We start from the raw sequence: 21,889 nt of genomic DNA on the forward strand, positions 1-21,889 counted from the left end.
ACCTCTATGGGACTTTCTCCTATAGATGATATTATCTGCAGTGATGGCCCAATGAGTGATATTATCTAAAGAACCACTTTATGGCGACTCTTTAGATATTTTAAGATTTACTTATGTGAAGATATTTATGTCTGTAAGGCGCCTCTAATTGTGTACTAATAGACGATTTGAAAGGAAGGGCCACTAAAGGTTACTTTGATGGAATGCTAGTTAAGGAAAGAAAGTGCTATGTATACTGGGGTCATTATTTACAGAGGTTATTGCCATGTAATCAGTAAACGGTTTCCACAATTTTCTCTTTTAAGTGCAATCTTATTTTGGAATAACATGATGGCTAGAAATAAAATAAATAAATTGGTTAACTGTTTGCTTAACCCAAAAACTAGGACAAGGCAGGAGACTGACCCCTCATTTATTATATCTGATGAAAATGCATGAGGAAATCAGATTTTATTTTTTTTTTTTTAAAATAAGCATACCGGTAGAAAGCTGAAAGATATTTTGTAACTAATCATAGATAGGAGAAGGGAGGGCAGGTAAATGAACTTATGCTTTGACGGAATTGAAGGACTTTATAAATACATGACCGACCATAGCCGTTTTATTATTTGGGTAGTACTGCGCTTGGTATAGAGAAGATTTATTGTGTGGTCGTATTAGAATTTATTGGTGTACTAGTTTGGTGTTTGATTTCTGCAGATAGGTGTATTGACATTGAAGATTGTTTCAGCGCTTATGCAGAATTAAGGTAAGAAAACTTTAGATAATTTTATACATAGAAAATATAGAATTAAATATTGCAAAGATTGATTGATTCATGAAATTGATATTTCGTTTTAAACTTTGTTTTATTGAAAGAGATTTGTTTCACTATGTTGATTGTACTTGAGTTTATAGACCTGTTTAGCACCGATTTTTTTTTTTTTTTTTAAATGAAACGAACAAACTAATAAACAATGGAAAGCAGAGTTGAATACTGTTTTGTAGGAATAAAAGAATTAATTGCCGAAGGCACATACGCTAAAAAGTTTAGCAGTAAAGAAGCTCTATTATTATTATTATTATTATTATTATTATTATTATTATTATTATTATTATTATTATTATTATTATTATTATTATTATTATGAGCTGGAATTTTGCGCATCTTGAGCTTAATTTCAAACTTGTTTTCCGTTTTGGAGATTTTCTATTTTATTATTGTGCAGTACAGAATTTGAATCAAAGTTGTAGGAAACATTATTTGTTGAAGTGATTTATTGGAGTTTACTAGTGTGAAATGCGTATTTATCACGTTGGTGTTTAAGGTTTTCTAACTAGGAATCAATTTGAGATTATATATAAAGAGAAAATCCTTCGTTTTGCGAAAAAAGGATTAATTGCAAAAATATTATCTTATTTGGTTGTTTTTCAGTACCTTTTATCATTATTACGTTTGTTTTCCTTATTTTGTAATATGACCATTAAATTGTGATGTCAAGTCTAGTGAATTACATTTAGGATGTTTCCTTATAGTCATCGAATACTAAGCTTTTTATTGTTGATTTTACATACCGATAGTATAAAGTATTGACTTTATATGAAATGAGGCATTGCCAATGTTACAGGAATTGCTGCGTGACAGAATAATTAAGTTTAAAGGGTTTGAATTATAAAATTTTGTGAGTATCCAGCGAGTTGATAGCAGTAAAAAAAAAATAAAGAATGTCCAGCTAGGGACAAGTCATGAGATGTAATTGTAGAATAATTTCCATTAACATCTAGATGCTTTACACCGCATAATGAGAGGAGTTTACGCTTATTGACCGTAATGTTATTTTTTATATTAGCCTTGTAATTGAATTTTATTTTCCCACTTAGATCTTTTGGATTATAACTCATCGAAAATGTACTTTTTCAATTTCACGGTTATTGAGTAAAATTACGTTTAGAGTTCAAGATAATACATAGAGTTCATTTAGAACTGTGGGTATATGAGACATAGCTTAGCGTTGCTTCCCCATTGGGGGGTTTCCCACAACTAGGACGTGTATGTTAATTGATTAGTAAGGAACAAGCTTTATTATTACTTTTAACAGCTAGGCTATAGGAGACATGGACCTATATTTTATTATTATATTCCTGAATCACAGGAAGTAACATGAGGAATCTCCACCGTGCTAAAGCCGTATATGATACTCCGAGAAAACCTTAATACTTTATAGATGTTATTTCTTTTGGACGCATATAAAATTAAATTTATGGGGAGGAGCTTAAATGAAAGTAGAAATCGCGTAGAGCGAAATAACAGTTTTTAATTTATTGGATGTCATAGAGTGAAGCAAAGCGAATAGATTCATAACTGATGTAATAGCGTAATACAGTTAATATTGACACTTAACGACATTGGATAGACTGTATGAACTAAGTTATTGCTTTTTTTTTAATGGGTGGCGAAACATAAGTTTCAAAGTTATGGCTATTTGAGACATGAACCTCCAACGGTGTAATTATATGAGGCATATATTATTGAATTACTAGTACCGCTTTGTTTGGTTTGAGATTCTAAAGGCTGTTAGTAATTTTAAAAAACGGACGGCACACACGTTTGTTTGTTTTTTTTTTTTTTTTAAAGTTTTGGAGAACAAATTTAAAGAATTCTTTCACTTTGTTTACTGCATTATATTGTTTTAAGTCACTTGAGGAAAAACTTGCAGTTATAATGATCTGAGGAATAATCCCGACTTTTTGCAATTATAGTTGCTAAGTTATGAGGGAAATGGTGGTTATTTTGATCCATTAAAATAGATAGAACCTCGAAAAATCTATGGACATTGTTATAATGCCCTAACTTGGCTTTGAAGTAAGCACTCTATCACTGATTTCCCCACAATTAAAGAAATATAGGAAATATTTTGGTATGAGGACAAATTGATTAATACTAAGACTATATAAAAGGAGTAGTTGTACTGATTTGATATTTAGATTAATTACATTGTATTTTAGTTTGTAGATTACATTTTATTAAGAAATAATGATGATTACAGGGTCCGTAGACACAATTTTAGATACAACGAGCTATAGTACTTTTGAATTTTGCTTGTAACGTATTATTTGACTTTATTGAAACTAGTATTTCCTGAAACTAAATTTGATTTGTACCTGATTGAGTTTTAATATTATTGGAAACATAATTTTATATCAGAATCATCAAATTAGCTATTAGTTCCGTATTTGTGTAAAATAAGTTGAACAGTATACATAAATTGTGTTTTTTCACAGCCTTGTTTACAGTAATATTTGAATATTACCGTACCCGATTTGTTTTATATCTATTTCCGTTTGATAATACAAATGAGAAAATGTTTAGATGGACAAAATTTTAAATGACAATTAACAAATAGAGTCTTTAGCTTCCTTAAAATAATTGATGCCGGCGAAAAATGTTATAGCACTCCTCAATACTTGTAAGGTTGATTAGTGGGATGTTCAGGACAATACTCAGAAATACAAATAGAATTGGAATCGAGATTTAGATTTTCTAGACTTCCTTGGATAATGACTTATTTGAGGACATGCCTAGACTTGTATATTTTGACATTTAAAATGCTTAGCGTACAGCGGGTTTAACTATACAGGGAAGAAATACATATACTTTAGGGAACAATACCAAACATATTTAATAGAAAAGTGCCTGAAATGTTATGTAGTCTAGATAAGCACTTATGTACCGCTGGGTTGCATACAGCCAGGGATATTACCATATCTCAACTTATTCTTTGAAATTTACTATTATAATAAGGTGACATATTTTAGTTTAGCGTCCCACAATTATGAGTTTCGAAAAATACTCACCAATTTTCTTTTAAATGTAAGCCAAAGGCGGGGGGTGGGGTCCCACCACAATTTATATAAGATTTAAAATTGTTATGACCGGACATGGACACTAAGACTGGGGGAACAGAGGGAAATTTTGTATGTATTTGTTAAAGATTTAGTATCTTTCAGTTTATGGTGATTATGAGAAAATGAAATGAAATCTTTGAGTCCCACGGTTATGCCGGTTAGGCTAAAGGAGACGGTGATTATTTTATTTGTCGAACAATATGTGAGAGAATAAAAGATATTCTCCTAATAAATTAGTCGGAGCAACTTATTTTACGGATCGATTTCTATGAAATCTCATAAAGAGAAACTTGTTTCGAAAATATTTTAAAAATTGCGAACTAGCAAAATAAATCGTTTGCTGTGCAAACTCGTTGTTAAAAATAAGGTGTTTGAACTAAATATGGGAGCTAAAATAAGCTCTTAAAAGTATATAGGAAGTGGGAGGAAACGGGAGAACCCCCGAAAAAAAAAAACATGGACACGATGTTGTCCACCACAATTTATTAAAAAATAAATCCAAACAATGTTTGTCATGAAAATGTTGAAATATTTGGTGGAAGCTGGTATTGAACCCGGTACCCCAAACACCGTAGGTGAATGCTCTACCACCTTTTAAACTTCCTGACTTATTTCCTACTTTAACCACTTTTCAGGACCATTAGACACGACAGGGACACGAACACAGAAACATTGAGGACAGTTAAAATTCCACCCTTGCTACTACAGAGGGACACGAACCCCAATTGGCTTTATCTCACAATTATCAGCCTAACGCCTCAGACCGTTCGGCTACACCCACTGGCTTACTGAACTATTGCGGTCCCTTATGAGAAATGAATTTTTATATTGATTTGCTTTACAAAGAAAGTTGTTGAAAAAGTATATAAAAAAGTGGCAGGAAACCCACGATTACGATGATTGTTCACTACGATTTATACAAAACACTTGTTTTTTGTCATGAGAACGCTACAGGGAGCCAAGAATTCATAGCACTGCCCCCACAATTTTACTATTAAGTGTGGCATACATTTGAGTTAAATGAACGCAATTTTAACTATAAGTAGGATACGCATTTAATTAGAAGATTTCAATATAATCAGAGGCGAAAGAACTGTACGCTGTTAATATTCGTGAAAGTATGAGGAGTAGTCAATATGAATAATAGAAGCAGAAACACTTGTTTCAATTCAATGTGAATACTATTGTTCAAGACACTGAGACATGTGAAACTAAGAAAAACAGGTTCATTATTTGTCCAACTTATATTTGCAGATAGGGCCAAGTTATTGATATTGTTAGAAAATATAGCTGATACATTGTAAAGACTCATTTTCATGCTAACAATAATAATAATGATTAAATTTAGGCATCCCTTTTTTCTTATAGTGACTAATTTAGTTCAAAGTAGAATGCTTACCCTGGACCCCTACATTAGATAAGTGCTTACCCAATGAGAGTCTACGTATATGGAAACTTAATGTATATGTAACAGAAAGTATCTGATTTAAAGTAAATTTGTATTAGTTGAGTCCGCTACATTTGTATTTACCTTGGGTTCTTAAGTAACTAAGTTTTGAAGTACAGATACTTTATATATGTAAAAACACATGATCGTTGAAGCTGCATGAACTCGTATTATTACTACAACTATTGCTACTCCCACTACCACTACTACTACTACTACTATCGCTACTACCAACTACTAGTATTACCACTGTCCCCGCCGCTAGTGCCACTAGTATTCTATCAGTACTATCATTTCTACTACTACTACTACTATCCCTACTACTAGTATTACCATCACTATTGCTATTAGTATCCTACCAGCACTACCACTGCTACTACCACTACTACTACTATTAGTACTACCACCACTACTAATACTATCGACTACTAGTATTGCCATCACTACTGCTATTAGTATTCTACCACTACTACTACTACTACTACTAGTATTACCACTGCCACAATTACTACTGCTACTAATACTCTATTAGTACTACCGCTGCTACTACTACTACTACTACTACTATTATCGCTACTTCCGCTACTACTACTATTAGTATTACCACTACTACTATGGCTTGCATGTGAACTAATGAGTATCGGCTACTACTTGTTGTTTTGCTGCTATTTTTTGTTCCATTTGTAATCTAACCTTCTTTCTTCTACTACCATGTAAACTTTGCATGTCTGTCTCTTTTTTCTTTCTTTGCATGTATGCCCTTTTTTTAATCAAAGTTTCTTTTCTTTGTGTTGTATCTCTATTTTTACCTATTTGTTCTATGCAGAATGCTATTAGATTTCTATTTCACCTTTTGTTCTATTTGTACCTATTTCTATTTTACTCTTTCCTTGATCAGCTTCTAAATTCCCCGTTTCTTTCCTTGGTTTATCTCTATTGAATATTTCTCTTTTTTAGGTATGTCTATCTCTTTTTTTTATAGAATAATATGATGAAGTAGGTAAATTAAGTAAAGTTCCTTTAACAAGCCATCTCTTACAGATTAGTATCTTCTCTTGCTTGAGTCTGACTCCTTTTTATGTAACCTAAGCTATTCCAATTTATTGTGTGCTACCCTAACTTTGATGGGCTTCCAATTTTACATAAATTACATCCTCATCCGCTCTTTCTTTGGTTTTCCCTACTATGCTTTAGCTAACATATTCTTGATTCTGCCCACTCACCTTTACTTGTTATGTAATATATTTGTCCATCATTGACTCTATGGTATGAATCGCTAAATATTTTCTTTTTGTTGTTGTACTATATGATTTTCTCTTTTACTTTGCTGCCGCTACTTTTATTCCTGCCGTTATTGTACTGAACTAAATTTAATTTATTGTATTTGTGCTTTGCCTCAATCGTCAATTGCCAATGACCTACAATACTTAATAAAGACCAATACGGTCATGATCTGAATAATTTGTTTTGAATTATTTTAAACTTTTAAGATCTTGTCCGCAGCTAAGTTTTAACTAACTCTATGGTCTATGGAACCCGAAGGTTCACAGAAGTTCTCCACTGACTTTTATTCTTGCATCATTTTTTTACTTTGTATTCCAATCTCTGGGAGATCCATCTTAATATTTTCCTTCCAGCCGCGCCTAGGTCTTCCTAATGGTTGTTTTACCGACTGGTCTTCCAGTCAAGAGTTTGAAAGCGTTCTTCCATTTCAGCTACATGATTTGCCCTTCTAGACTTGACGATCCTAACAATGTTGGGTAAAACCGTATAAATTATGTAGTTCCCCCATTTTCCATTTCCGAGGACTGAATATTCGTCTTAGGATCTTGTTTTCAAAGTTACTTTTTAGTTTATGTTCTTCCCTCAGAGTAAGTGACCATGATTCACAACCATACAGAACAACAACTAAGCTTAAAATGTTTCCTAAACTTAAGCTCATGTCCTGCTTTTACTTGCTAACTAATTAGTTCGCTAGTTCTTAATGCTAAACCAGTATGATGCTTTTAAGTATTGCATGCTCAAGTTTATGTTCCTATCCTGAACTAAGCTTAAGCTATTTGAAAGTTTTCTGTCTCCCTGTTTGCTATTATGTTTGTTACCAATTCTATTATTAGATGTCTCTTAGAATTTCCAATTGTGCTCCTTTTTGTAGATGATTTTAAGAGTGGTGTATGGGTTCCTTATTATGCTAGCATTATATATTTCTTAAAATGATTGGTTGGTATTCTATTGTGTTTAGTATTTTCCTTACTTGGCTTCTACTGCTATTTACTATTATTAGCACTACTAGAAGAATTTCTTAACCTGCTTGAGTACTATTCTATTGTGTTTAGTTTTTTTTTCTTGCTTGGCTTCTACTGCTATTTACTATTATTAGCACTACTACTTGTATTTTTTCAAGATGATTGTCTGTTATTCTATTATAACTTCTTTAACCTAACCCAAACTATTTGACATTAGCTATCATATGTCTTTTATTTTTCTGTATATAGCAGAAGCTTTCTGTTTGTGTATAATCCAAATTAGTTATGTTTTGTCATTATACACGTTTTCTTCTTATGCTTGCCTTTGTTTTTTCTTTGTATTGTTTTTTGTACTCTGTTTTCGTAGCCGTTTTTTAATAAATGTTTCCTTTAAGTTTCTCGTAACTTATCAAAACTCCATTGACATCACCTGTATACCTTCCTAGTATCTTATAGTACTGATATTTGAAAATTTAATTCTAACAGAACCAAATGATTTATACATATTTCAGAAATATATATCTTTAGATAGTGAATATCATGTTCTTATATCTTATATTAGGCATACCATATAGTATACTAACATATAAGATAGATATAGATATAGTTATAGATATAGATAGATATATATAGTTATAGTTATATATATATATATAGATATAGTTATAGATAAATAGATATATATAAATATATATAGTTATAGTTATATATAGATATAATTATAGATATAGTTATAGATAGTTATAGATAGATATAGATATATATATATATATAGATATAGATATAAATATATAGTTATAGATAGATATAGATATATATATAGATATAGATATAGTTAGATATAAATATATAGTTATAGATAGATATAGATATGGTTATATCTCTAATGTAAATATAGATATATAGTTAGGTATAAGGTTTAATACTATATATTTACTATATGTTCTAACACATGTTATATTTTAGGTTACCCTTATTACTGGTGTAGTACTAAAAAGTATCGAGAAGTACCAACCAAAAGTACCAGAGGAGCAAGATATTTTCTGCTACCAAAGGTATTTTTTATTCCTTTGTACTTAAATAGACCAATTATGTTTCTGCAAGAATATTATTGAAAATAATACGAATCATTTGTACGTTCGCAGCATAGCTGCTCTTACGACTTTCTAATTTTAAAAACGAGCTTAGTATTTTCGAAATTATTTGTAGGTTCACACTACAAGTGTTCTGAGATTTCATAGAAATCGAACCAATAAATAAGTTGAATTTGCTAAGCAAATGAACCAATAAAATAAAATAACACGAACGAATAAAATAATTACACTGTAAGTGTTCTGAGTTTGCTTAGCAAACGAATTATTTACAAGTTCACACGAAGTGTTCGACTAATTTATTAGGAGAGAATGAATATTTTACAGTTTTGCAGCGTAGCTGCTCTAGCGAGTATGCTCTGGCATACGATTTATTTACAGTTTCGCAGCGTAGCTGCTCTAGTATACCAGAAAATTGTGTCGCAAATGAACGAATAAAATAATCACACTGTAAGTGTTCGAGTAATTTATTACGAGAGGTTAAATTAATAAGAAGTTTTCACAGAAAATGATCCGTCAAAGTTAAGAAAGAAACATTAAAAGACCAAGTAGAAATAGTTAAGTATATAAAAAAAGAAACATTGAAAGACCAAGTAGAAATAGTCAAATATATAAGAAAGGAACATTTAAAGAACAAGTAGAAATAGTCAAACATATAAGAAAGAACATTGAAAGACCGAATAGAAATAGTCAAACATATAAAAAAAGCAACATTGAAAGACCAAATAGAAATAGTCAAATATATAAAAATGATTAGCTTAAGTTATGTTGAGTTAGTTTGATTAATCATTCTAATATTCATAGTATAGTTGTTCCGAGTAATTTACAAGTTCTCAATTTTTAGTATTTTTGAAATTATTTGTAGGTTCACACTACAAGTGTTCTGAGATTTCATAGAAATCGAACCAATAAAAAAAAGTTGAATTTGCTACGCAAATGAACCAATAAAATATTTTAATATTTCGCAGCGTAGCTGCTCTTACGAGTTTCTATAAGAATTTTTTCTATAAGTGTTCGAGTAATTTATTACGAGAGGTTAAATGAATAAGGAGCTTCTTATGGAAGCGATCCATTATTAAAATTACGACTTTCTATAAGAAATTTTTGTAAGTTCACACTGTAAGTGTTCTGAGCTTGCTTAGCAAGCGAAATAATAAAAAAGATACGAACCAATAAAAAAAGAAGCGAAATAATAAAAATAAGATACGATCCAATAAAAAATAAGAAGTGAATCATAAAAATGATTAGGAAAATAAATTACAAGTGTTGCTTAGTAATGTTTCATTGTTTCAGGGCAAGTAATTGGAGGTAACTACTTGGAGTAAAAGTTGCAGCGGAATTAAGAATTCCAAAGTATCAAAGTTCACAGAAGTAAAGTAAGTATCATTGATAACTTACATAATACTTTGTAAGTTCACAGCGTAGCTGCTTTTAGGAGTATGCTTTGGCATACGAACCAATAAAATATTTTAAAAACGAGTTTGTGTAACAAACGAGAGAATAAGTAATCGCAGCGTAGCTGCTCTTACGACTTTCTAATTTTAAAAACGAGTGTTATTTTAAATAACACGAACGAATAAAATAATCACAGCGTAGCTGCTTTGAGCTTGTGTAGCATGCAGATTACTTTTGAAAGAATTATTTTGCATCATTTCATTTGTCATAGCGTGCATTATTTTGTAACATGCAGATTACTTTTGAAAGAATTATTTTGCATCACTTATTTTTTGAGAACCTGCATTTGTTTGCACAACATAAAGTTTATAACATGTTTCCATTTACAACATACATTTTTTTTTTGTTAACAACTGATACATTTTTTGTTAACACCACTTAAAAATTTTTTAGCATGCATTTTTGTTAACACCACTTAAAATTTTTTGTAGCATGCAACATAGTTAAATTTTTGCAAATCAAATTCTACAGTTTAGTAATATACATTTTCAAATTTTTATGTTTCATGTAAAAGTAATATTGTCTTTCTTTATTATTACAGCATTCAAGTGTTTCATCCTCAACTGTGAATTTATCACTTCTTGACATCTAAGAACATTTAGATAAGGATTTCTTGTTTTCCCAGCGGCGGTAAGTGTTCATATACATTTTTTTTTAACCTGTAAAACTTGTTAATAAAAATAAAAATATTTGTTACTTACATAAATGAACTAATAAAAACAATATTTTAATCTAATGAAACTATAATATAAAGAGTATATAATTAAAAACATATTGACAAATAATTTTGAGTAAACTAACTTTACATGTGTTTAAGTACATAAACTTAATGAATATTTAAGACCATGTAAAATTATATTTTCGTTTGCAACTCATTTAAATTTTAATTACTTTTTTACATTTTTTATTTTACAGTCAAAGAGTTTCATATGATGAAACGAATATATGAAAAAATGTATTTTGCAATCAAAAAAGTTTCATGTAAACATATAAAGAATTCCATTGCAAAATTTAATGTCATTTAAAATAAACATTAACGTTTTGATTAACTTATAAAAACAAAATTAACTGAACTTTCATTAGTAGTGCATTATAAAAATAGTTACAATAAATCAAAATTTACAAATTGAATAATAGAAAGTCACAAAATATTTATTAAATATATTAGTTTTCTTTGTTGATGCATTTCATTGAATACTGTAGAACAGTTATCATATTAATTATTTTATTTGTTCTTATTTTGTTTGTTAATTTAATATGCTTTCTCTAACTATACGTATTTTAAATCTAGTAATTGATCTTTTAAATAATGATGCTTTTCCTAATATGATTTAATTATTTTAATTTTGCTAATCCTATTTAATAAATTTTCTCTGTTGATTGGTGTTTAACTATGATTTGTAAGTAATCGAACTTTCATTCTAACCATACGTAATTTTTCTTAACTATAATTTGTAACAATTAACTATTTGAATGCTATTTTGAATAGAACTGCATTATCTTTAAAATCTGCTATTTCTATGCTATCGTATGTTTAATAATAATTGGCTTAATTAAATATGGATTTGCTAACCTATGTGGATTAATTCAGTATATTCTTTAAATCTCTGCTATATTGTTTGTCTGATAAAGTTCTGATGCTTTGGGTCATAAACTATTCTAAACCTTTTGCTAACCTTGTTTCTTATTTGATTTTTTTGCTAAATTGTTTCTTCTTTGATATGTTTGTTTACTAGGTTATTTTTATTAATTTGTGTTTCTGTTTATTATTACTTGGATTTTTTTTATTGCAAATGTTATTTTGAAATGATTTTTTATTCTTTGGAATGTTCACATCAGATATGTTCACTTTTCAACTATTAAAATATTATTGCCCGTAAAATTAAATATTCGGAAACATTCGGTTAAGTTCGGGAAACTTCGAGAACGTCACATAACTTTAAATAATACATGTTTGTAAAATAACATTATTACTTTAGAAAATATTTTCGTTAATACATGATTAATCAGTCTGGGCACGAGATTACAAACTAAAATATTTGGGTACGAGACTTTAAAGTAAGTGTATTTGGGTACGAGATTACAAACTAAATGCATTTGGGTACGAGATTACATTTCCGAAAGTATAAATACGGCTCAGCAAGCCGCGGCGGTTCACTATAGAAGAAGAAGGACTGCTGCAGTGAAGACGTTCCTGTTTGTACGTTGTGTGCTGCAATTGCAAAACAGTTAGATAAATATTACAGGATTTTGTCATTTAGTGTTTTTGGAAACTTTGAGTGGATTTGCCAGTTTCGTAAACTGAAAAAACTTACGGAGTTATAGTTATCAGGATCTGTCGATAAACATTTAATTATATTTTCAATAAACAGTGTTAATATAGGATTGGTATTTTTTGGCAATCTTCGAAAAATTTCGTTAATGTTCGGAAAACTTCGTTAATGTTCGGAAAACTTCGTGTGGAATTTACAATATTTTCGTGTATATAAGACAAGTAAAATTGCACGGGCAGTTAGTAGTGAAGAATTTTTTAAAAAGCGAAGACATCCCTGATTGTAGTTTCCGTGTTGTGATCATTAGTTGATTACGGGACATTGCGAATTGTTGCTGGCAGAAAGTACTAACGGACTTGTCGATAAAGTTAAACAGTGTGTTCAGTAAGTTGAAAAATTAAGTAACTGATTTGAAGCACGAAAACTTTTAATTATATCATTAGTGCAAAATTGTGTAAGAATATTTAAAAAGTTCTAACGAAAACTAAAACTACTTATTTTATTTAAACAGTGCTTGAAGACTGAAAAAAAAAATGGAAGCGCACAATGTTATTTCCACCATGTTGGCGGCCCAGGAAGCTCGGGGCTATAATAATGCCGAAGAAGTGTTTTTTACGTGGGAAGTGTTGACGCAATGCCATGGTACGGGTGTGAGGGTAAACACTTTATCATATGTAAAGTTATTGCAAGCGGTATTTGTGCATTTTGGCTGTGTACCGGCTATTGTATTGAAGAGTTGCAAGTCCGCGAAGGATATTATTGATTTGTATCGTGTGGGCTTCTTTCGTCAAGACAATATGCTGGAAGCAGCGCGTGAAAAATTTAGAGAATTTGTGTCTGCAGGGAAGACTACGGGCTTAACTGCTGATGATTCCGACGAGTTATTGGGTGTTCTTCCGGGAGCTAGTACGAGTTCTGCGCCAGAACATAGTACATGTTCTACATTGGAACCTACATTGTATGGTGCAGGCAAACGGGATTATTTTCGCATTGTTAATAGTAGAACTAAGCACTATCCTTACTTTGGACTGCGTGGAAAGGAAGTTACCATTGAGCGTATGCGCACTATTGGAATCGAAGACCCGCAAACATATATTCGCTCATTATTTGAATTTGTACAAGAACATACGCTAAATGACGTCGATGATGATATGTACATTGGTATTACTATTGAAAGTTCTGCGTCAAAATTAAACAAACCAGTGTACATGACATGGCGTCCTAAAAAGGAATTGAACCCCAATATATTGTTTCATACAGTTGAAAATGTTTTAAATAGTAATGAACATTTTCTTTTTGGGAAAAAGGTGGATTTTAAGATCCACATTGTTAATCCACGCAAGGGAAGGGGTCGAACCCGTGGATCGGCCAAGTATGAGGAATATACAACTCTTTTGGAAAAGTGTACCATCCCTATGGAAAGAAATGTCTATTGTCTTCCTAAGGCTATCATCCTCGGGAAGGCTAGGGCCGATCAAAATCGATCTCAAGTATACAAGTTAAAAAACAATCCTGAGCGATTGTTGAAGCAGGCCAAGGATTTGTGCGATGATGCTGATGTTACCATTGAGCATCAAAATGGGTGCACTATTACTGATGCGAAAAAGTTCCAAAATAAACTAACCCCCGAATATCAAATTGTCATTTATGAGAAGAACAAAATGACTCGGGAGTATAATATAATATATCCGGGAATTTATGCAACCAAGCAAATCTTAATATTGTACACAGAAGGGCATTATGAGCTGATTACCAATATTACTACACTTTTGGATAAAAACTCATATTGTCACTATTGTCTGCAAGGATATAATAAGGTACAATATCATAGGTGTGCATATAAGTGTCCTGCGTGTGAAAAATATCATGAGTCTTGTGGTGACGATATTAAACGCGAGTGTAATGATTGTTTACGACTGTTTCCTTCGCATGAGTGTTTTGCCAATCATAAAAATGTAATTGCACGTGGCAAAACAATGTGTGAATTAAAGAAAGTTTGTCCCGATTGTGGTGATATGTTCGATATGCGAAACAGGAAGTCTGAACACAAATGTGGTGAACATTTCTGCAAAGCATGCTACATGCATGTGGATGGTGACCATATTTGTTTTGTTCAGGCTGCCAAAGTTGAGCACGTCGATACCTTTTTGTACATTGTGTTTGACGTGGAGACGATGTTATTACCCAAAAATGAACGGGGAGAACGAGAACATTGCGTGAATTTTGTAAATTGTATTAATATTTGCCATAAATGCAAAGACACAAAGTTGGACGATCCATGTTTTGTGTGTGGGGATAAAAATGGATCCCGTAAGTTTGATTTTCAGGATATTGACGGATTTATTAGTCACGTGCTAATAAGTCGGCCAATGTTCAAAAAAATCATAGTACTTTCTCATAATGGAAGTAACTATGACATGCAGTTCTGTGCAAGAACCTTAATAGAAAAACATGATCTCGTACCAGATGTAATAATGACGGGCCAAAAAATTGTAGAAATGAGACTTGGAAATAAAATCTATTTTCGTGACACATATTTGTATATGGGAGTCAGATTGTCCCGGCTCCCTGAAGCATTAGGTTTATCTGGCAATTTGCGAAAGGGATATTTCCCCTATTTATTTAACACATCCGAAAATCAAAATTATGTAGGCAAAATTCCGTCTTTAGAGTATTTTGATGCAGACAGTCTCAGCCCGAAAGAACGGGGACAAATAATCGCCTGGCACCAGGAACGTGCTTTAAGTGGCGAGGAGTATGATCTCCAATACGAGATGATGGAATACTGTAGGAATGACGTTAAGATTCTTGCAGAGGCTGTGATTAAGTTTTCGAACTTAATCGAGGAGAAAACGAATGGTATCCAGTGTTTTATTTCCTCCCCTACAATTGCAAGTTTGGCAATTCTAACTTATCGGTCCTTATATTTACCAAAGGAGGTCATTCCAATTATTCCGCCTTATGGGTTCGATCACCGTGACCGGCAAAGTCTAAAAGCTTTGTATTGGTTACGGTATTTGGAACGTACCAAAGGTAATAAAATTGAACATTCAGGGAATGGATTGGAAAGGCGTATTGGTAAATATAAAGTCGATGGTTATGATAGCAAAACAAATACAGTTTATGAATTTCATGGATGTTTTTTCCACGGGTGTAAGCGTTGTTTTACAGCATTGCGCCACGTCAGTCTCGATTCTGCCTCTAAGGATAGTACATCCCTACAAGACCGCTTCGAAAAGACCATCATAAAAGCTAATTACCTCAAGAAACGAGGTGTTAATCTCGTTGAAATGTGGGAATGTGATTGGGACCACATGGTGAAAAGTGACAAGAGTTTGCAAGAGTTTATTAAAACTCAGTGTAAGGATCTTGTTGATCATCTTGTACCCAAGGACGGTTTTCATGGTGGTCGGACCGAGTGTTTCAATGCGTTGTACGAATGTACTTCTGATGAGTTCATTGCATATTATGATGTAACATCATTGTATCCTTGGGTAATGGCACGTAAACCAATGCCCGTAGGTAAGCCAAAAATATACAAGGGGCCGGACTTCCCAGATGTGGGAAGTATCAATGGGTTAGTAAAATGCACCATTTTGCCCCCAAAAGATTTGTATTTTCCGGTGCTCCCATATACGTGTAATGGTCGACTTATGTTTGGCTTATGTCGCACGTGTATGGAAGAAGGTATCAATGATTGTATGCATTGCGACGCCGAGCGTGCCTTAACAGACACGTATTGTACCCCAGAACTTCATAAAGCGTTAAAGGCCGGATATAAAATTCTGCAAATTATTGAAGTATGGGAATTCGAACTGTTTGGTTCTGAGGATCGTAATTCGCGTAGTTTGTTCCGCAACTACGTGAATTCTTTCCTCCAAATGAAGCAGGAATCTTCAGGATTTCCTGCATCATGTCAAAGTAAAGGAGACAAACAAAAATACATAGCAGATTATTATGCCCACGAAGGCATAGAGTTAATGGAAGATAATATTGAATCGAACCCTGGTCTGAGGTATATCTCCAAGATATTCCTCAATTCGCTTTATGGGAAATGGGGACAAAGAACGGACTTGTCGCAATCCGTAATTGTTGACACACCGGAAAAGTTTTTGCATTATCTATGGGCACCGCAATATGAGGTACAAAGCGTATTACCCGTCGGAGATAAACATCTTATTCTTACGTATCACAATACGGAGAATAAGAATAAGCCCTGGAAATTTTCAAACGTTGTTCTTGCGGCGTTCATTACGTCATGGGCGCGGTTAAAACTGTATGACTTGATGACAAGTGTAGGGCGTAATAAGGTGTTGTATTGTGATACTGATAGCATCATGTTTGTACAACGCCGTGATGAGAAATCTCCACTTACATTAGGGCCCTACTTGGGTGAATTAACCGATGAAGTAAAAGAGGGGTGGGAAATAGACAAATTTATAGGTTTGGGGCCAAAAAATTATAGTTACCGTATGAAAGAAATTGGGACGGGAAAATTTGATTATGTGTATAAAATTCGGGGTATCACTTTGGATTATAGAACGCGTGAAGAAATTAATTTTGAGCATTTTTACAACCTGGTTCGTGGAAAAATTGAAAGGAAAACAATAAACATACCAGGTAGGATTACCCGTAAGCGGGGATTTGTCATCGTTTCGCGTCCTGAAACAAAGACCCATCAAATGGTATCCAACAAACGACGACGATTAAATCCTGACAGCACGACTGACTACAGGACATTACCCTTTGGGTACCGCGCCTAATGGTTGGCAAATGTGTGAATGTGTGAATGCATGAATGTAATGTAAATATATATATATTTTGTTAATAAAATTGAACAAACTGTAAATAAATGAATAAATGGTAAAAATATAAATAGTGGTATGAATGAATGAAAAGGAAACACGTAACAATTATACACTCTATCATGTTATTCCCGGGTATGCTATATTATCAAATTCTTTAAATATTTTACAGCCTCTCACGCCCTAAATAATTTATATTGTAAATAATATTTTTCATATTGTAAATAATATTTTAAATTATGTTTATTGTATTTAAGACACAATGTGTATATTATTGTAAATAGTTTTTATATATTATAAATCGTTCATATGTTGCAAATAGATTTTTTATATAGTAAATTTGTAAATACATTTTTTCATATTGTAAATAGTTTTTTATATTGTAAATAGATTTTTTTTTCATATTGTAAATAGTTTTTATATATTGCAAATAGATTTTTTTCATATTGTAAATAGTTTTATATATTACAAATAGACTTTTCATATTGTAAATACCATATTCCAGATATTAAATTAGTTTTGTTAATCAAGTTCAAAGAATCAATAGATCATTGTGCATATCATTATATTAATCAATTGTTATGTATTTTACAATTTTTATTTTTATTATATATGTACATTTTAATTTTTATTATATATTTTACATTTTATTATATTTACAATTTTTTATTATATATAATATTTTGTCATTATTTTTACAATAAAATTTTTTTAAACTATATTCATGCCTTTAATTTCTACATCCTATAAAATTAAAAAGGTACTTAATATAAAAAGTATGTGTATTCTGTATAAGATAAAGGAAGAATACATATGCTTCATATACTATTATATAAACTTATTTACGTACATTATACTAAAGTATGTGTATTCTGTATAAGATAAAGGAAGAATACATATGCTTCATATGTATAAAAATAGTGTAATAATAAAGGCACAATATTTATACTTTTCATAAAATTACAATATCAAATTCATATATTCACTCAATGAATTATTATTTTATTAAGTTTAATAATAATTTGAATCAAGAAAGTCAATCGAGGTTATAAATATATCCTAATACATGAAATTACAAAAATGCGGTATCGCAATATTTGTTTGTTCGCTCAACAAGTTCTTCTACGTCATCATCAATAAAGCAGTGGCAGCAACCAAAAAAAATAGCCAGCGGCGAAATATTATCAAAGGTAAGTAAACTTTCTCTTCTTACTTAAGTTAAAATATTGGGTACACATACAAAATGTGCCAAAATACCATTAGTGTCCACGGCTACCGAGCGGGATATATACAAAGCGGGCGGCGCAACGGTAATGGCGCCAGCGAAAAAACTAACGTTCAATACAACGCGGCAGTCGGTAATATACAAAGTGGACGGGCGGAAAAAGTATAAAGGAAACTTGCACTACGGTCAAACAGTACGGGCGCCAGCGGCACCATCTTACACGCGTCATAAGGTAAATAAAAAACAAACAGTGCTTCAAAGCACTGTTAAAAAATAAACAGGGCTTTCTGCGGACTGATAAAAAAATGAACAGGGCTTTTGTGGGCTGATAAAAAATGAGCAGGGTCTTCTGTGGACTAATAAAAAATGAACAGGGCTTTCTGTGGACTAATAAAAAATGAATAGGGGTTTTTGTAGAGTAATAAAAAATGTATTGTGTTTGTTTAATGGAAAATCAGGTGAATTATGGGTAAAATTACGTCATTATCGGTCCACAAACAAGTAAAAAGTCCCTCTAACCATATAAAAACTATCGTAAACCCATATATACCTGTATACCTGTCCCAAGGATTAAAAAATGGCGAGGCGACGTTTGGAAAACATTCTACTTCTGCATGCCCCTCTTCGTTTCTTGAAGAAGCCTCGCACATTTCTGGAGATACATGTGACCGGGCATTATCCTACTGAAATTTGGTGTCGTGGCCATACAAACACGATATAGGCCTATGTGATCCCATACTGTGATTACATTGTGCACTCCAATGACCGATCGTTGTTGCGTAGGTTTCTTTTCTTCCATTGCTTTCACACACGCATCACTGTCGTGGCGGCAAATCCAATACATTACACCAATTTTTCGATATAAGAAGTCTCCTTCCCGTAGGTCGACCATACATTTCCTATTGTCTGTTTATAGCGCACCCTTTGAAGTTGACGTGGATAATTACGCTTGCCCGTATACTCTTTATTTTCTCGCTCATGGTCCACTATCTGACTGCTGTATAAACTACCTATTCGCGGTACTACTTCGCCACCAAACAGACGACACTACTACGCCCCGATGAAATTGTAATTGTAGGCTTTATGGTGGATAAACTCTATGTACGTAAGTTTTCTTCGAGTTCTCTTGTTTCCTCATATATTTTTCATTCCATCATTATCAGCCATCTCATTATTACCCTCTTCCTTAGCCTCAGTGGTTGAGCGTTTACCTCTGGTGTGTGGGATTCCTGGTTCGATCCCAGCTCACGCCAAGTGGACTTCATGGTGAACAAACACCGTGTGCGTGGGTTTTCTCGGGGTTCTCCCATTTCCTCCTACTTTATTCATTCCACCATTGCATTCATTTCTCATCATAACCGTCTCCTCTAGCCTAGCCGGCATAACTCTGGGTCGTAAAAGTGGAAGATTTCATTTCATTTTACCAAGTCATGAGATCCGATATTGCACGAGTTGTTTCTACTTCTTACTCATTTATCCTGCAGATATGAATATACAAAACTTATACCTTTCTTCTGCTCTGAATTCTGCAGCTAAAATTCTGCTCCGAATACTGAATAGAAGGTTATATGAAAGAACAAATAAAGAAGTTGAGGAGGAGCAGTTCGGGATCAGAAGAGGCAAGGGCACAAGAGATGCAATTGGATTATTAAGAGCGATTTGTGAAAGATTTATAGAAAAAGGGAAAGAGGTGTATGTTATATTTATTGATCTAGAAAAGGCTTTTGACCGCGTGAATTGGGAATTGTTGTTGGGAGTTCTAACGAAGATAGGTTTGGAATGCAAAGATAGAAGACTCATAAGAAACTTACACATGAACCAACAAGTAAGTGTTAGGATAGGGGAAGAACTGACGGAAGAGAGTGCAATTGGAAGGGGAGTTCGACAAGGATGTTGCCTCTCGCCAACACTATTTAATGTCTATCTAGAAGAGATAGTGAAAAAGAGCCTACATGATGGTGATGGCATTTCGGTAGGAGGTAGAATGATTAGATACATAAGATTTGCAGACGATATGGCGCTTGTTGCAGAATCTGAAAAGAAAATCAATAAAATGTTACCAAAAAGGAGAAAGGGCTTTGAAGAATATGGGATGGAAATAAATGTTAGAAAGACAAAAGCCATGGTGATTGGAACGAAGGGGTCTGTGTCAAATATAAAAGTAGGAGGGGAGAAAATAGAACAAGTGAATAGTTTTCGATATATGATTAGTATTCTTAGTAATGACATGAAGTGCGACCGTGAAATAAAAGCAAGGATAGGAATGGCGAAGAAACCTTTAGGAGGAAGAAAAGTCTGTTTTGTTTGACCTTGAATAAAGAGTTGAGAAAAATACTCATAAAATGCTTCGTGTGGAGTGTTGTACTGTATGGGGCGGAAACGTTGACATTACGCAAATGTGATGAAAATCGACTGGAAGACTTCGAAATGTGGGTGTGGAGAAGAATGGAAAGAATTAGTTGGGTCGAGCGGAAAACGAATGAGAGAGTGTTAGAAGTGGTGGGTGAGAAAAGAACACTTTTAGATATTATTAGGAAGAGGAAGAGAAACTGGTTGGGACATTGCCTAAGAAGAGATTGTATCATAAGGGACGTCCTAGAGGGTATTGTGGCGGGAAAGAGAGGGAGGGGCGAAGGAAACTACAATTAATGGATGATATAAAAACAGAAAAATCATAAGCGAAGACGAAGAAGTTAGCAGAGGACCGTGGAACATGGAAGCTTCTCAGCTGCGGCAAGTGACCTGCCAATAAAGGCAGAATACCTATGGTGATGATGATGATGATGATGATGATGATACCTTTCTTCGAATTCTTTGCACTCTGGATCATTCATGCTTGAATATCCGCGACCACAGCAGGTGTACGAACAGACGGAGTTCGATTCCTTTTTGGTTCCTGCAACTGTAAAACGCCCTTCTCCTGCATACTGCTCTTTACCGGTACGGAAACGCCAGGAAATTTCCTTGTAAAAATGTTCTGCATTTCCTTAAATGAACCGGTAGACATGTACACCTCCACTATTGAGGTTCTTTGTTGTAGAGAATATCTCGCTGAGATTTACTTCACACGTCTTAAAGTCATCACGGCTTTCGTATTGAAAACTGACAACACACTACACAAACGTTGTCGCAAGAATAGACGATAGTGCGCAGTCTGCCTGTCTGTGGCGGGCCGGTTTTTCGTGTGCCATCCGGTATATAATAGTTTATTACGTCGGTAGTACGCATGTCCTTATTTTATTTAACGTTAACCTTAAGTTAATCATTCATTTTCGTTACAAAGAAAGCACTGAACAAAAGTATTGAAGGAATTCAACATAACTCCAAATGTTTTGATGGATGACAAACCGTGGTTTATTTTTATGGACGTACAGTGACTTCGTGTAGGGCTAAAGATTTTTTTATGGGTTTTCGGAGCGCGGGATTTTAAGGAATGGGGTAAAATTTAGACCGGCACGAGGG

The 21,889-nt window shown here is 33.0% G+C and overlaps 1 protein-coding gene and 1 long non-coding RNA gene across 5 annotated transcripts in view; one reads left to right on the forward strand and one right to left on the reverse strand.

The window, feature by feature from the left end:
* Nucleotides 1-21,889, reverse strand: part of magu (SPARC related modular calcium binding-like protein magu) — a 213,902-nt gene that overhangs the window by 123,214 nt on the left and 68,799 nt on the right. The gene's annotated exons all lie outside the window — the stretch shown is intronic.
* Nucleotides 553-13,587, forward strand: LOC145662331 (uncharacterized). The gene is made up of 5 exons (XR_014127025.1): nt 553-748; nt 8,545-8,633; nt 9,963-10,045; nt 10,666-10,754; nt 12,909-13,587. It is a non-coding gene; the product is annotated as an uncharacterized LOC145662331 (long non-coding RNA).

This window comes from Thermobia domestica, chromosome 10 (genome assembly GCF_964235325.1).
Source record: "Thermobia domestica chromosome 10, izTheDome1.hap1.1, whole genome shotgun sequence".
In the NCBI taxonomy this organism is placed as follows: domain Eukaryota; kingdom Metazoa; phylum Arthropoda; class Insecta; order Zygentoma; family Lepismatidae; genus Thermobia; species Thermobia domestica.